This window comes from Phocoena phocoena, chromosome 12 (assembly GCF_963924675.1).
Source record: "Phocoena phocoena chromosome 12, mPhoPho1.1, whole genome shotgun sequence".
In the NCBI taxonomy this organism is placed as follows: Eukaryota; Metazoa; Chordata; class Mammalia; order Artiodactyla; family Phocoenidae; genus Phocoena; species Phocoena phocoena.
Window position 1 is genome coordinate 28723248 of NC_089230.1, and position 16561 is coordinate 28739808.

A 16561-nucleotide genomic window follows, 5' to 3' on the forward strand; every position below is an offset into this window, starting at 1 on the left:
TACGCTGAACAAAATGTCTTGTTATTTATCCCCAATTCAAATTTAACTAGGGATTATGAAACCCATTCAAAAAGACTTGAGTTGTATTTCATGATATTTTGGTTAGTATATTTAGCCTGAAAAAAAAAATCTTCCTCCCAGTGGATACACGTCACTTTGCAAAATAATTTGACTCAACAGAATATTATACATCCATTACAAAAGACATTCTGTGATAAGTATATCCTAACATGGGAAAATGCACATAATAGGCTGAGTAAAAAAAGCAGAATGCACAATTACATAATAGTAGTAAAATAATAATAGCTAGTCTTTATAAAATGCTAAGTATGCAAAAGGCATATTCTAGCTGCTCTTCTGTATTAACTTGTTTAATACTTACCACTATGAGATAGGTACTATTATTATCACCAATGTAAAGATAAGAAACTGAAGTCCCATAAACGTTTACTTGCCCACTAAATATTATATATTCACACATATATATGTTACCATATGTATATACATATGTACACATATGTATGTTACCAAAAAGCTATTGATACATGAAGAAAAAAAAAAGGCCAGAAGAAAATATAATAAGCTGTAATACTCATTATTTGGAGAAAGAATACAGTGACTTCTAAAATCTTATTTCTGCATTTTTTTTATATTTTCCTTAAGAGCATACATTGCTTTTCAAATAAAACAATAATACGATTTAAATGGAAAAGTGTACCTAATTGGAAAAACTCGAATCCCATTTTTTAATGCCTTTGTTACCTGCTCATACTGTACATTACAAAGTTAGTTTTGGGGGGTTATGTCACTCCGAGTTTTAACCCACTCAAATCTTCACTGGGCTGATATGAGTCTCTGTCTTTTCAGTTGAGGGTTCCTTTGCAATCAATTGACTAATTCAACCCCATGATCCCAGTCATCAGTACACATTTCAAAGTTCTCTTAACTAAGACCTGCTGCAGAAGATTAGTAAATGTACCTGGCAAATGAATGAATGCATGAATGAATGAATGGAGTTCCTGTGGCTTTTTGTAGTCATTGCATCAGATGGAGCAATGCTGGCTTCACTGCCAGCAAGGAAAAGTACAAGCAACTTATACCTGCTGCCAACTCATCCCCTCAACATGCTCTGGAAGAATCAGTCCTTTCAGAGAATTACAGACTCATCCAAGGTGAGGTCATTATGTTGGTTGGCACTCTTAGGGGAGAGGTTTTATCAACCGTATATCACAGACAAGCTTTCAGAAGAGCATGGGGAAGGCTCCAAGCTAACCGTGAGCCGAGATTGCTCCAGAGTCTCTTACGTCATCACTAATAAGAAATTTGTTTTTACAGGAAACTATCACTAGCAAAAGAGAAAGCAAAAAAGTAAGCTTCTGGCTTTTACTTTAAAGGAAAGATGCCAGCTTCTAAGCTCATCCTTTAATTGCCTTATACAGTAATAGAAGAGATTGTTAGTGTAGTGAATAAGCCAGAACAAGGATGTGGAAGCCAAGAGTTCTCTATTCCCACTGTGGAAAGTTCACTGGACATGTGGTCTGAAGCCAACCAGAGGATGCAGGAGATTGGAGAACTCCCCTTTCCTTTCAGGACCATAGCCTTCTCTCCTTTGCAAAGCAACGACCAAGTCCTTCTCGGAGAGATGCTACAAAGATGCTTCAACATAGAACAAGAGTGAGTCGCGGTTTGTACAACTCAGGTGCTGCCGACCTGCTTCTGTGCTTCCTCACAGTTTTTGTTTTCTTGGTATGATAAGTAGTTGTTGGCATTATGAATGTTTCTTCTGAGGAAAAGAAATGTAGGCACCTGTTTTTTCTGGAATGAGTGTTTTATGCACCCTATTGAGGTAAGCTAGCCACTCAGGGGCCAAGTACTGGCCAACATGTGGTCCCCTAACAGAGCGCTACTTCCCTCTATGTTATGTTTTTACCAGGGAATGTGATTTCCAGCTATACTTACTGGTTTCTGCTGAATTACACAGACAGCAAACTCTCTTCAGAAGAAGCAGGAGTTCTACATTTACCCAAAACTTGAAAGTTACCATCTGGTGGTTCCCAACCTTGGTTACACACTAGAATCACCTTGAGAGCTTTTATAAAAATACCATTGCTGGGGCCCTCCCCAGAGTCAGTTAGATAGAATCTCTGGGACTGGGGCCAGCCAGGGCATGGGTTTTCTTTCAAAGCTCCCCAAAGTTCTTCTGAAGGAGAGCCAAGGTTGAGAACCATTGATACCATCCATCAAGGCCCTTCCAGATGAAACTGAGATTCAGAAATGATGGGCTGTCCCACGCCCATAGCTTAGTGGTGAGCGTGCCCCCTCATCTGTGTGTCTGCCTCCTTCTAGACTATGAAATCCTTCAACACTTGAACCACACTGTTGACATTTAAATCCACAGTGCCCCACTCTAAATGCTGGGTGAGGGCAGAGCCAGGAAGGAAAGGAAGAACAAAACCTGCCCTGCCTTTTGTCTCATAGCCTCTCACTAAGAAAAATTATTAAGATAGACTACTATGAATTTTAGCCTACAACCAAAGTCATTAAATAGCAGTTTCCCCAATCTTAGGACCCATTCGTCTTGGGAAAAATTCTCTGAGTCAGATTGCCCCTAAAATCCCAAGCCAGATGATTTTACCTTAGCAAATCCAGCTGTTTAAAGTGAAATGCTTGACCTTGTTCAATAACCCATGCCTCACTAGATTCTCATTTTGTGGAGTCTCATTTATTTCCCTAGTTAAGCTTGACACTTTCCGTTAGTAGACCACTCAAAACGGCATGTTTTCCTTCAGTATCAATACTGCAGAGTGAAGAGAATTATGGAACATCTGTGCTGTGATTAAGGAGATGTAGGCCTAGGGTCTGAGAGTTCCTAAGGCCTCAGTACAGACTGCCAGAGTGTTCTACGGCTTTACTGGTGTTATCGGCTGCCAGCTACGCATCTTTCACCCACCAGTCAAGTGCAATTCGAGTGAAATCCAGCTTCTGCGGCGTGGTGTGAGGGCTCAGAATTGGGGCGCAGATGCCAGGGGCCCTGGAACTGTGCATCGGATATTATAGTGCTGGGCCCACGTCCTCGCCCTTGAAACTCTGACACGTGCTGACCAGTTTCCAGATGCCTACATCTCCCCATTGTGTTCCTTTGCCTGAGAGTGTTCTTTGGACCCCAAAGCCCACTTTGCCCACCCCTACAATAGACTGGAAGTGCCAGAGAATGAACATCTCCTCCCACCCCCACTATGGCTTTCGACCCCAAACTGACAGAATTGGGGTGTCCTGCTCCCATCTCCCTCAGGTGCAGGAGTTCCAAGGCCTGTGTTGAGTTTCCCCCAGGGGTTAAGGCCCAGTTTCCCAGTTGGTACCTGGCGTGCTAACGTACCTTTTATCAGCAGCCTCCTCTTCTTGTTCCCCTTCCCAGTTCCTTGCTGGTGCCTCCTCCACTTATCCTCCAAATAATGAAATCCTGTGTCAAGGTCTGATTCCGGGGGAACCCAAAGAAGATACAGTGGCCTTGTCAATACATAGTCATTTGATTTTAGGAAAGCCATTTAAACTCTCTGAGAGTCCCTGGCCTCAAAAGTAAAATAAGGAAAGGAATTTGAAGTCCTACTTGGTCACAGCAGCAAGCAAAGGGCTGCTTCATTTGGCTGTCACAGCCCTCCCAGACCAGCGCTAGTCTCCTTCCTGCCCCCCTCCCCTCATCTCTAAGTGTACCCACCCCCCCATGCTCCTCTCCAGCGCAGAGAATTTCTTTGAATTCTTGCAAGTGACACATTTCCCACTTGCCTTTGGGACTCTTACTCATGCTGTCCCTCTGCCTGGAACACTCTTCTTCCTTCTGTTTGTTTGGCTCACTCGTACACAGCTCTCAGCTGAAATGTCACTTCCTGCAGGGAAGCCTTTTCTGACGCCCTGTCTAGGACTGGGCTCTTACATGCTACCAGATATAGTGTTCCCGTCGTCACGTCTGGCATGCTTTACAGTAATTCCTATTTTCTTCTCCAAGCCCACCTCCTTCTCCAACCACCGTCATTACTGGCCTTTAAGTTCCTTTCAGTCAGAAACCCAATTTATCTGGCTCCCCACAGCATCCCTGATACCCAGTCCAATAACTGCACATAGTAGGTACTTGATAAATAACAGTTGGATAAAATGCACCCTTGTTTACTAAACATTAGAGTTGATGAATAAGAGGATTTGGGAATAGAAGTCAAAGCAAATTTTCCCAACCAGAGTCATGGTGCTCCCTCGAATGGTTTGCACCCAAGATACGACTTTTCCCTCAGCCCTTGTATTGTACTTGGAAGAAGGGGGTGTATGGGGTGGAGTTCCCTATACTCAGATGAGAGCAGCTTTATCTTTTTATCCTGGTGAAGGCTGTCATCATTTTTAACATGAAAATTTTAGAAGCTGGAAAGCACTGTGTTAAAATAATCCAGCCCAGTACTTATAAAAAAAGTGGAGTTGAAAGTTGGAAAAGAAAATTTAGTAGTGGAGGGGAGGGATAAATTAGAAGGTTGAGATTAACATATACAAGCTACTGTATACAAAATAGATAATCAACAAGGACCTACTGTATAGCACAGGAAACTATACTCAATACTCTGTAATAACCTATATGGGAAAAGAATCTGAGAAAGGTAAATATATGAATATGTAAAACGAAATCACTTTGTTATACATCTGAAACTAACACAACATTATAAATCAACTAGAGTTCAATATAAAATTAAAATTTTTTTAAAATTTAAAAAATGGGCATCAGACCTAAATAGACATTTCTTCAAAGCAGACATACAGATGGCCAAGAAGCACATGAAAAGCTGCTCAACATCACTAATTATTAGAGAAATGCAAATCGAAACTACAATGAGGTATCACCTCACACCAGTTAGAATGGGCATCATCAGAAAATCTACAAACAACAAATGCTGGAGAGGGTGTGGAGAAAAGGGAACCCTCTTGCACTATTGGTGGAATGTAAATTGATACAGCCACTATGGAGAACAGTATAGAGGTTCCTTAGAAAACTAAAAATAGAATTACCATATGACCCAGCAATCCCACTACTGGGCATATACCCAGAGAAAAACATAATTCAAAAAGACACATGCACCCCAATATTCATTGCAGCACTATTTACAATAGCCAGGTCACAGAAGCAACCTACATGCCCATCGAGAGATAAATGGATAAAGAAAAGATGTGGTAATATATGCAATGGAATATTATTCAGCCATAAAAAGGAACGAAATTAGGTCATTTGTAGAGACGTGGATGAATCTAGAGACTGTCATACAGAGTGAAGTAAGTCAGAAAGAGAAAAACAAATATCGTATATTAATGCATATATGTGGAACCTAGAAAAATGGTACAGATGAACCGGTTTGCAGGGCAGAAATAGAGACACAGATGTAGAGAACAAACATATGGACATCAAGTGGGGAAAGCAGCGGGGGGGTGGGGGGGTGATGAATTGGGTGATTGGGATTGACATGTATACACTGATGTGTATAAAATGGATGACAAAAAAAAAAAAAAAAAACTTAAAGTTTAATAGCAAGCATTGTACTTGCACAATGTCTGGAAGCAGAAGACACTACATTCGTCAGCTGTTGAGGTCAATGCAGCCTTCCTAGGTTCGGGTCTTTCTGACGTTCCTTGACGCTTGGTGGCCTGATGGGTGTTATCTCAAAAATCCCTAGATCCTCCAGGGATGGGACCGAGTTCAAAGAGCCACTCCCAACCTTTTCCAACCTCCGTGTGTCCTGAGTAGAGTCCAAATTCCTAGCATGTCTAGAGGCCTCCTGGGACCCAACTTTGCCTCCCTCCTCTCCAGGCTCGTCTTCCTCTGCATCCTGCCTCACACTTGCCTTGTGCGTTTATTTCCGGGCACAATGTTGTTTCACATGTCTGTACTGTTGGCCCTGCTAGAGTCTAGGTTCCACTGCAGACTCCTCCCTCTCCTCCCTGCCTACTTGCCACTCCTATTCATCCTCTGAGACGCCACGCAAGCCCCAGGGCTTCCAGATTGGAAGCTCCACTCTCTGGCTTCCCCTGTCCCCGGAGTTTTCTTCCAGCACGTCTGCATATTGGTTTGCTGTGACCCACCAGCTCCACCCCCAACCACTTCATAAGCTTTTTGAGGACAGGATCAACGTCATATTCAACTTTGTGTCCTCGGAGTCTCAGTGCCTGTGGCTGAGCAGGCATTCAATAAAAGTTTGCTCAAATGCACTAAACGGTGGGATTTTGTGTGTGTGTAATTTAGCCCTCGTCTGATCAACAGTAGGCACACTTTAAAGAAGCTGAAGATAATTGACTTCCAAATTTTAATAAAAATGTTTTTGCCATGTGCAGTTTAAGTACTATTTAATAATTTGTACAGATTGGCAAAAGTAAACATCTTGGCTTCAAACCAAACCAAACGCCCCCCCCCCCCCCCCCCCCCGCAAAAAAAGCAAGTTCCTGTGACGTCTACAGGTCTCTCATGTTGAGTGCCTTGATGGCAGACAGCAGCCCTGGTGTGAAACCCTTGGGGGAAGGGACAGTGTTCTGGACACTGAGCTGCAAAGAATCACCCACTGTTCCTCAGGTTTCTCACACGCGCGAATGTGTGGGAAATGTGACTCTCTGCTGATAATTCCTAAGACGTCTGTTTTCTCTTTTAATCAAGCTGAACAGAAGTAGTCCTTTGTTAAGATGAATTAAATCTGCAGTGAGGCTTTGGAATTCATTTCCGAGGGAGGGGTTATCCTAGAAGCCTTTACTCCATCCAGCACCTCCCCGGCGCCTGCCCTAAGAACCAGGCAGCTGTCCACGCCCGGGCCAGGAAAGGGCAGGGCCGCCTGCACGGATGCACAGGCCCCGGGGATGGGAGACCGCCACCTCACTGCCCTGGCCCAGGCTTTTAGCACAGCCTGAGGTCTCGCGAGGTTGGGTTTGTAGGGTTCGGGCTTGTTGAGACCTTTGACACGCTCCCCACGTCCCCTGCAAACCACAATACTGCTTTTTATTGAGCTGCTGTCAGATAACGTGCTGCATACTTGCATAAGCCCTACCTTCCTCTCACAGGTGGAATAACTGAAATAATTTTTGAAATAAGTTTTCCGAAGCTGGATGAGTAGCAGTGTTGGCCTAACGCCTGGGACAGAGAGGGGGAGGGGTAACCGATGTATTAAAACTGTGATAACTCTTGCAACTTCTACGTTTTTCACATATATCAGCTCATTTTATCCCCACAAAAGTCCTTTTAAGCAAAAGGTACCCTCATCTTACTGATGAGGAAATTGAGACAGAGATTAGGCAAAGGATGGAGAAATGCACTGGTAACCATGCAGTGGGGTAGAGCAGAAGACCACTTCCTGTCTTCCGATTCGGAGCTCTACCCACCCGCTAACACACATACACATGTACACGCACACACACACCCAGAGAAAGGCTTCATTTCTGGGAAAAAGGAGACAGGTAGGAAAAGAACTGGAGGAGCCTGATGTGTAATTTACATAACACAGTTTCTTCGTAAACATTCCAGGCACCGTGAGAAATAAATTAAAAGATCGCTCATGGATAATTTAAGTATAATACAAGCTAGAAGTTCTGGTAGAGTCCAAAATTGACTCACAGTAAGGATGACTGAGTTTTGCCCTGGTTTCTAGCCTACTTTGCTCAAAAGTAGAGATGAAAATTATGAAAAGACAAATGTGTTTGCAATTTAACTCCACCAATAAAAGCCTTCAAACTGAATTCCCTTCTAGCGCTAGGAATTCAACTTCACATGAAGATTTATTGTCTCTTTCTGTGAAGTACCTAGTATATGTAGCCTCTAGATATCTGAAGATTGCAAACGTCCACTTAGTCTGAAGGCCTATTTTTGCACTGTAGTAGCAGGATTATGGATGAGAATACAGTTTAAAGGTAGCCCCTGTAAAAATGAGCTATTGGTTTCATGAGAGCTGTGGGAGGCGGGGAGGAGTGCATTAAGGGACGAATAAACCTTGCAATCGAAAGTGTCGCCTTTATCCATGAAACAACAGTGTTGGTTCCCACCACTTGTCCTAGTGTAATAGCTATTCTTCCTGGATTAACATCACATTGATTAATAACGCCAAGCCAAAGCACGCTGAGTGCTGACCTCCATGAAAGGTTGCTAAACTATGGAAATCTAAAAGGGGACATCAGGGAAGGGGGCGTGACACTGAAAATAGTTTCCTCGTTACTCTGGTAGTTAAGGATTTATATTAGAATGAGGTCAAGTCACCACCATTTTTGTTTTGGCAGTAGGCAATCACAAATTGTAGTCGCTGACTGCCATCACCACCACTTCCTAGGTACCAGTATTAGAAAAACTGCCAATCCTGCTGGAATGGCTTAGTATTCTATTTCCAAAGAACATACTGTATTTAAAAATTAGGTCAATATTTAGCTTAAGTGTCTCTGGTAGTAGATAATTTTAAACATAGGGTAGATGGAAATTTACCTTGACCAAAGGCTTATAACAGATTGCTGTTATAAATCTATTGAAATTTTGAGCCATTGGAATTCTGGGAGCTTCAGTTTGCTGCCCCACAGTAGCTTTCCTGTACCATAAACTTGCTCAGGGCCTTGCCCTTGCTGGTTCTCCTGCTGCCACACTTTCCTTTGTTGACCACAGGGCTCACTCTGTGGGCTCCTTTAGGCCTTCACTCGAAATCACCTTCCCAAAGAGGACTTCCCTGCTATTCTTTTTAAATTTAAGCCTTCCCTCCACCAACCCTGGCACTTCCTATGGCCCTATCTCATTTTCTTTTTCTCCATGATCTTCTTTATTTTATACCTATTTATTTTATTTCTTGTCTATCTGCCCCCACTAAAATATAAGTACCAGGGACTTTTCTTTTTCCCCCACTGCTAAAATCCCTTCTCTTAGATCAATGTCTAGTACGTAGTAGTCATTCAGTTGGATAGATGGATGGGTGGGTGGGTGGATGGATGGATGGATGAATGAATGAATAGGTTGGGTGGATGGATGGATGATCATTGGACCCATGAATCCTTTCAGTTGGCTGGTATCCAACACAGAGAATACAGGTCCATAGGTAACTAAAGGACAAGCTGATTTCTCAGCTCTTCTCTTTCTGCTTGTTGGCAGTTGTTAAACTATCTATCGTACAAGCCAACTCTACCCTCTCAATCCTGAAACCCTCTGTTGATCATATCATTACATGGTAACTACTTCACTTACACTGGAGAGCCATGTAGAAATAATCATCTGAGGCAATCCTAAAAGAACAGTATTTTTTTTTTTTTTTTTTTCTTTGCGGTACGCGGGCCTCTCACTGTTGTGGCCTCTCCCGTTGCAGAGCACAGGCTCCGGACGCGCAGGCTCAGTGGCCATGGCTCACGGGCCCAGCCGCTCCACGGCATGTGGGATCTTCCCAGACCGGGGCACGAACCTGTGTCCCCTGCATCGGCAGGCGGACTCTCAACCACTGTGCCACCAGGGAAGTCCCCAAGATTTAACTTTTAACTACATTTCAGATGCTGTTCTAGGTCCTTTACATGTATGAACTAATTTAATCCTTACAAAAAATAGTCTACGTGATCTACATTCATGCAGAAAATATTTGTGTATGACATAAGAGAATGGGCTCAATATGAAGGAGCAAAATAGAAATGGAAAAAGATGAAGTTTCTGAGTCAGTGTCATTTTCCCATTAAAAGTCTTAATACTCACCCCAGGGAAACATCATATTGCATAATTTTAAAGACACTTGCATTTTTGGTTGTGCTCTGAAGCTCTCCATTACCAAGGAGGATTTCCACTCAATTAGATCACAAAGCAGAGGATTATGCAGGTTGAGTTCCAAGATGTAAAAGACTTGAAGAGATTATGTGTAGGGAAAAACTAATTGAAGACAAAAAGGGCTGTACTAGGATGTATGTTTGCGCTGTAGTAGTGTCCGTTGCGAGCAGTCGGGTATTTAGCCCTCTTCCTTTGTTCCTGCGTGTGTATGCCTTGAATAGTACCATTCATTTCCAGTAGAAGTGAGTCATGCATCCTCAAATTGGATGTAGCTAGCTGAGTCTAGAGGGTTTCTGTCCTTGAGTCTCACACCGTCTACTGTCACCACTGTGTTTATTTAGAAAGTTAATAAGTAATTTAGAAATTATTAATTAATTATTAATTAATTATTATTATTTAAAAATAAATAATTAAATTCCTGAGCTAGGAGAAACCAGAGGAGAGACAGCCCCTGAATTTGCTATGGTAGGAAAGAGTCAAATATCCTCAAAAAACATATTAAAGACTTAAACTGGGATAGGAAAACTGTTGTCAATTTTATCAATCATTAAATGTTATTTAGTCTGATTTTTCTGGACATTTGAATTTATGGAGTTATAGGACTCCATGGAATAAGAAAAAGCTGGAGGAAGTGAAGAGAGAAAGACAAATATCACTTATATGTGGAATCTACAAAAATGATACAAATGAACTTATTTACAAAACAGAAATAGACTCACAGACATAGAAAACAAACCTATGGTTACCAAAGGGTGGGGATAAGTTAGGAGTTTGGGATTAACATACACATACTACCATATTTAAAATAGATAAACAACAAGGACCTAGTGTGTAGCACAGGGAGCTATACTCAATGTCTTGTAATAACCTATAATGGAAAATTATCTAAAAAAGAATATATATACATACATATATGTATATATTATACATGTATTATATATATATATATATATATATATATACATACATATATATATATATATATATGAATCAGTTTGCTGTACCCCTGGAGCTAACACAATATTGTAAATCAGCTGTATTTCAATATTTTTTTTTTTTAAAGCTGAAGGAAGTAGTATTAAATTCTCAACCTGGTGTGGTGGCTGATTTCTTTTTAGACACAGGGTAAGTATGATAACCTCCTCATGGTGCATTTTATTTTCTACTTGAACTATAGTAATAAAATGACGGTTCGTTTTACTGTTTAGTTTTCCGAATGAGGTTTTGCTGATTGGATCGTTTGATAAAGCCCTGGACGCATGAGATCAAAGTTTCCTGCCCCCAAATTCATATGAGTCCCTTTGCCTTCACTGCCCCACGCTGAACCCCAACATAGTCACACTGCTTTTCACAAGGAGAACCAGACAGAAGACTGTAACTAGGGTAGTGTGTAGTTGATGCTCAAGAAATAGTTGTAGAATGAATGTTGGTTGAAATTACAGCCTCAAATGTTACCTTTGGTGGCAGTTATCAATAAGTGTCATCCCTTTAGCTACATTTGGTTCTTCCATATTGTAGAGTATGTCTGAGGATGAAACAATAGGAGTCTGAATGATACTAAAGATAGTCATTTACATGGGTAGCCAATATGAGTTGTTCCCTGACACTTAAAGTGCAATAAATGTCACCATCTGTGGGGCATTCAAGATCCATCTCCCTACACACACACACACACACACACACACACACACACACACACACAAAACACACACACACGGAACGTTCTAGGTCTAGGGAGCACCCCATCCCAAGCTATACTATGTGGCATATCTACTCAGCCTGTGCCTCCCTAGCACCAAGACTTGAGAAAACCACAGCCTTTCAGAAATTGTCTTCCTGGAGCCCAGCAACCACTTTTTGGTGGGGAACTTGAAAGAAAATGCTTTCATGTATCCCCTGAGGCAACAGAGAACCTAGAAGAGGCCACAAAAGGCTGGATTCAGTCTTTAGATAATTTTTTGTTTCATAAAGAGTTTTAAAAATTAGAATATTTTTCATAAATATATGGTCGTGCAGCTTCTCTAACACGTCAGAAGATCTGGCATCACTGGACTGATACTTCCATGGGCAATAATTCACTGAAGCTGAGTAGCAGCTGTCCTTTTCAGGGGGCTCCATTCACCTCAGTTGCTGACAGTCTCACTCATTTCCTTAGCCCACCTGGCCCCTAGTATATAACAGTGGGAGAAACCTCAGAAATATCAATTCATCGACCAACATGATTGTAGCACCGGCTCCTTCCGTGTTTACACTCATAACTTCTCTGTAGTTATGAGGAACTTCCCATAGCAACAAACAAATAATTGCACAGAGCTGCTCGTGAGTCAGGAAATATTTCAAAATTCATGTATTAACTCATTTCAATCTTCATAAAAACTCTGTGAAATACGTGTATTTTTACCTCTATTTTTAGCTGAGGAAACTAAGGGACGGAAATTAAGTAACTTTCTCAAGGTCACATTGCCAGAACACAGTGCAGAGTGAAGAACTATACCCAAGTAGTCTGACATCAGAGTCTTTGTTTTTAGCCACCATAATATGCTTCCATGCCCTGCATCCACTCAGTTAAAAATTCTATTCTTGAGACTTCCCTGGTGGTGCAGTGGTTAAGAATCTGCCTGCCAATTCAGGGGACATGGGTTGGAGCCCTGGTCCGGGAAGATCCCACATGCTGCGGAGCAACTAAGCCTGTGTGCCACAACTACTGAGCCTGCGCTCTAGAGCCCATGAGACACAACTACTGAAGCCCATGTGCTGCAACTACTGAAGCCCGCACGCCTAGAGCCTGTGCTCCGCAACACTGCAACTAGAGAAAACCCGTGCGCAGCAACAAAGACCCAATGCAGCCAAAAATAATAAATAAATTAAATAAATAATTTTTTTTTAAAAAAGCACTCACAACCTAGTACCTGCTATTGTAAATACTACTGGAATATTTCACTTAACACCCTTTTTATAAAGTGGATAACCTGGTCCAACTTAAACTCCTGCCTCCAGCCCACATGCGACTTCTTTCTGCTCTTCCCCTTGTGCTTCTCCATCTGGCATAAAGGACAGAGTGCCAGAAGCCACAGAAAAAGTAGGTCTCAGCCCCCAGGAACAGAAATTGTACTTGAGGACTTGCAGTGCAAGGCGAAGGAGGCATATTATTCTTATATTAACACCTAGGAGCATATATTATGGAATTATAATACAAAATTGGTGTGAATTTTTCAAAAGCTAAAACATAAGACTTAAGGAAAATCTTTACTTGCAGGTGACTGCTTTGGGTTAATATCCTCAGACCCCCTCTAATAACTAGGTCCACTGTCCTATGAAAGTATTGTCCAGCACCCAAAAGAACACTCAAAACACTTCCTGCCTGCTGTGCTCTGAATGCTCTTTTGTAGCCGCTGGTTTCAATGACATCTGCCTCTGTGAATGTTTTCAGGTAGCAATAGCAACAGTAGCCAACCCTTACTGACCTCCTACAGTACACCGAGTACCCTGTTAAACAACTCACATATACCTTTCAAGTATTCTAAGAACTCAAAGAGATAGGTACTACTATTATCTCATCTTTAAAGATCAGAAACGAGCTTGGAAGGCTTAAATCATGTGTCTCAAATCACATAGCAGGGAAATGATGAAGACATACATTCAAACCCAGGCATTCTTACTCTTAGCCATTAGATCCCACTGCCTCTAGTACAATAACCCATTGTTTCATTATTCCTCTGTTGTTAATTTAAATATGCATATTGAATCCTTGAGATAAAGAGGTGAAACTCATTGTCCTTTATTTAGACTGTATCTCCTTCCTCACCCAAACAGTGGTGATATGTATCTAGTAGACTAAATAAATACAGCTTAGCATATAGACCCTTAAAAATAGAGAGGTCTTATTTTCCTCAAGATTTCATGTTTGTGCACTATCTAGAATGCCTGGCAATAAAACATAAATTTATATTACATTTTAAAAACTTTTCAGCTGTCTATTTTATTATAAAAGTAGCACACACTAGGTAAAAATAAGAGTATTCCACTGAAAGTACACTTTCAGCCCTTCCAGAAAAGTTAAATATTGGTATTTTGCTCAGCCAAAGCTGACAAGGGAATCAAGGCAGAACTCTCTAGTAAAACCCTATATTAAAAATTAAAAATAGAAATATAAAATGATAGGCTATATAAGGAATAAGTATTTTTAAAATATAAATAAATAGGCATGAGAATTTTAGAAGAACATACTGGTCTTTCCCCACTTCGTTCAACAGCTTCTGTCCAAATGTCAAGTCTGTACTTCAGTGACAAGATAGTGTAGAAGGAAAGGCCAAATCAAATGAGAAACACAGTCGCTAAAATGTGTTTACCCATTTACAATAGATGACCTTTCACAGTCCAAGTGATTTCTGATTGCACATAACTTCCCAAAATAGCCAGCTTCTCTTCAGAATGTGTTATTATATTTTGAACTAAACATTATTTTTCCCATCCCATCTGAAAAAGTCTAAACCTCCTATTCAACTTCTTATAGATCTCTTGACTTTAGGAACTTGGGGAAAGTTTCATGAAAATGTTATGATGCAAATTCAATTAAATTCTCAATCATTTACCAGAATCCTATTTGTCTGAGTTTATCTCTTTTGATTAAGAAGGTTACTTATAGGGAGCGGTTGTTTGACTGAGTTTGTAATCAGTAAAGAAAAAGAAAGAAAGAAAGAAAAAGCAAAGTCACTAAAAGGAGGAGCTACAAGTCCTCACGCAAATTTTATTAAAGAGGCCTTTATAAAATTAAGCATTGGTAGCCAAAGGCTGGGTCTAGAAAAAAATGAGTCAGAGCCTAAAGAAATGTGAGTGATACTTAGTCCTGAACCCTGTGCTTAAGGAATGATTGAATTGTCAACAAACACTTGCTGTCCTATTGCTTGATGGATACATTTTACTATATTTTCTATTCTCTTTTATATAGGTTTCATATATTCTTGTGATTGGCTAGATTCAAAATGGAAAGTCATTAACTAGGATGTAACTTTGGGCAAGTCAGTCACTCTCTGGGCCTCAATATCATCATCTATAGAATGAAGGGTTTGACTGAAAGATCACTAGGGTCCTTTGCAACTCTATGTTACATTCTACAATTCTAGGTACTGGCTGTGATCAAATACTATTCTATGTAAATGTCCTAGCACCCAGCATCGCACCTAAAATCTATGATGTATATAGTCAGAGATGAATACCATTTTGGTATGCTCACAAATTCTACCTCTGCTCCACAAAGCCTGGGACCTCAGCTGAAAAACCTCAAACAGCTGAGATGACTCAAATACTTCAGGGCTGGAATTATCTGAAGAATTTCCACTCACATGTTTGGTTCCTGGGCTGGGATGACTTGAAGGCTGGGCTCAGTTGAGACCGTCAACCAGAGAGCCTACTGCTGTCCTATTCATGCAGTTTGGGCTTCTTCACACCACTATGGTCTTTGGGCCACAAACTTCTCACATGGTGGCTCAGGGCTCCAAGTGAGGCAGTTACGGTGAACAAAGTAAAGCAACTTGGCCTTTTATGACCTAACCTCAGAAGTCACAGAACAGCATTTCCACTGTATTATATTGGTTGAAGCAGACACAAGCCCACCCGGATTCCAAGTAAGGGGTCATCAGCCCCTCACTTGTCAATGAGAGAGCAGAACTGAAGAATTAGCAAACCATGTTTTAAAACTGTCATATATATATATATATATATATATATATATATATATATATGTATATATATACGTACACGTGTGTATATTAAATCTCCTTTAATTTTCACAATCAATCACTTGGATAGGTAGTATTCTATTTTTAGCTTGCCTGGGGTCACATAACTAGTAAGTTTCAGAGGGAGAATTCCAATCCATCTACACAAAGCCATGCTAATTCTACTAAACCATATTGACTGGAGGGGAGACCCCATTCGTTTCAATGCTTATTATTGCCACTCCAATAATTTTGAGTTGACACTGTATTCATGGTGGCTGATTTCCCTTGAAAACCAAATAAGCCAGATGAGATGAAATTGCGTTCAATTTAAGTAAGCATAATCTACAAAACAAATAAACCCCAGGTAAACTCTGAGAGAGTTTCAAATTGAAGCCAATCACATTCAGGGATCAACTCACCCTAAGGCACAGGAATTTCTAGAATGCTAGGATATGAGGTTTCTGGTTCTCTGTCTCTGCTGGGGCCGCTCCTGCTGCTGGACCTATATCCACCCAGCTCACTCTCCCTTCTGATTTGAAGTATCTGAGAAATTGTCTCAGCTTTTCATTTCATGGGGCTCATAGAGATAAAGCCAAGGATCCTGCCTATAAAATAGAGAAAACAGGACTCTGGTACAGGCTACTAATTTCCCTCTAGAGTCTTCTCAATCAATACCAGTCCCAATAGCCTACTGCGTCACGTACAGAGCATGATGGGATGGCTGACAGGAGTAACCCTCCACCCCATGGTTCATTTGTGCTCCACACAGAGAAGTAGCTAATGAACATCTTTTCGACAAATCAAATCAATAACATGACTTCTGACCTCATTTTTAGGAATTTTATTGAACCTGATCTCAAAGGTTGAATGTTGAAAGAAAAATAAAGAAGTCGCTAAAAGTATCCCCCGCGCCCAAAATTGCATCTTATAAAAAGGCTATAAAATCCATTACCATCTAGAGTTTCTATTTCATTTCTCAAAGTCATTCAGAAGGCAATCTAATTCATAGATGATAATGACCTTTGCAGGATGCTCTGCTGACCTGCTCTATTCGTTGCCA